The 1390-nt window shown below is 39.4% G+C and overlaps 1 pseudogene; it reads right to left on the bottom strand.

The window, feature by feature from the left end:
* Positions 1 to 372: 372 nt before the first annotated feature.
* On the bottom strand, positions 373 to 700 carry LOC129023685 (ATP synthase-coupling factor 6, mitochondrial-like; annotated as a pseudogene).
* Between the last annotated feature and the right edge of the window lie 690 nt (positions 701 to 1390).

Below are 1390 nucleotides of genomic sequence, written 5' to 3' on the forward strand. Positions count from 1 at the left end.
ACCCTGTCTCTTCAAAAAATACAAAAATTAGCTGGGCATGGTGGCATGCACCTGTGGTCTCAGCTACTTGGGAGGCTGAGGTGGGAGGATCAATTGAGCCAGTTGTCAAGGCTGTGGTGAGCCATGGTTGTGCCACTGCATGCTAGCCTGGGCAACAGAGAGATCTTGGGGAAAAAAACCCAAAAGCATTAAAGAAAACACTTTTTCAAAATAAGCATAAAAGGTGAAATGTACTAATAAGACAGTTGGGAACATACATGCTTTAAAACATCTTTTTTTTGACAGTTATGAAATGTATGTTTATTCTGAAACTTCTAACTGGTTGTACAACTGACCCATGATAAATTACCACATTAATTTCACTTTATTTCTTCAGACCTGGGGTTTTTTGATGACTTCAGATTTGGGATCTTCAAATTTGAAGTTGGGAAATGTATTCATGTCTGTTTTACCAAACATTTGCTTGAACTTAAAAATCTCCCTCTCCAGCTCTTGCTGATACTCTGGACCAGTATCAACAGGTCCTCCAGATGTCTGTCACTTCAATTTGTATTCTCTAATCTTGTCCACAAGAGTTTCTGTATAGGATCAAGTTCCTCATTAAATGCCACTGCTGTGTAACACTGATGTTCCTCCGCAAATGGACTGAGACTGCTGACTGAATGACAGAGGAGAACCTGAAGAGCCTCTGAAGAGTCATGCTGATTCTATGTTACTTGCACTTGGTCCTGAGCTGCCAAAGCCACCACCGCCACCAATCTACTTCCTAAACATCTCAGCAGTGACAAATATAAAGCAGAAAAATCTAGAAGAGGCACATAAGTGCTTGAGTAATGGTTATTTTTACTGTTAATGTTGACTACATCAGAACAGTGAAAACTTATTTATAGTCTAAATTGCCCAGTAATGCAGTGAATAAATAATGAAATATCTATATGACATAGTACCACACAACTGCATATAAAGTATCTCTATCTGTGTTTATATAGACTTAGAAAGATATTCTTATTACATTATTAAATGAAAAGGTAGAATAAAAAGTCATTCATGGTTGGGTGTGGTGGCTCATGCCTTGTAATCCCAGCACTTTGGGAGGCTGAGGTGAGTGGATCATTTGAGGTCAGGAGTTTGAGACCAGCCTGGCCAACATGGTAAAACCCCATCTCTACTAAAAATACAAAAATTAGCTGGGCGTGGTAGAGGGCACGTGTAATCCCGGGAGATGGGGGTTATAGTGAGCTGTGATTGCACCATTGTACTCCAGCCTGGGTGACACAGCAAGACTCCATCTCAAAAAAAAGTCATTATTAATTTTGTATGCATTAGGGTCCATTGCCAACTATAGGTGAGGTACCGTTGTAGGTATTTTTTGTTTTTTGTTTTTTGTTTT

This window comes from Pongo pygmaeus, chromosome 23 (assembly GCF_028885625.2).
Source record: "Pongo pygmaeus isolate AG05252 chromosome 23, NHGRI_mPonPyg2-v2.0_pri, whole genome shotgun sequence".
NCBI classification, from domain to species: Eukaryota; Metazoa; Chordata; class Mammalia; order Primates; family Hominidae; genus Pongo; species Pongo pygmaeus.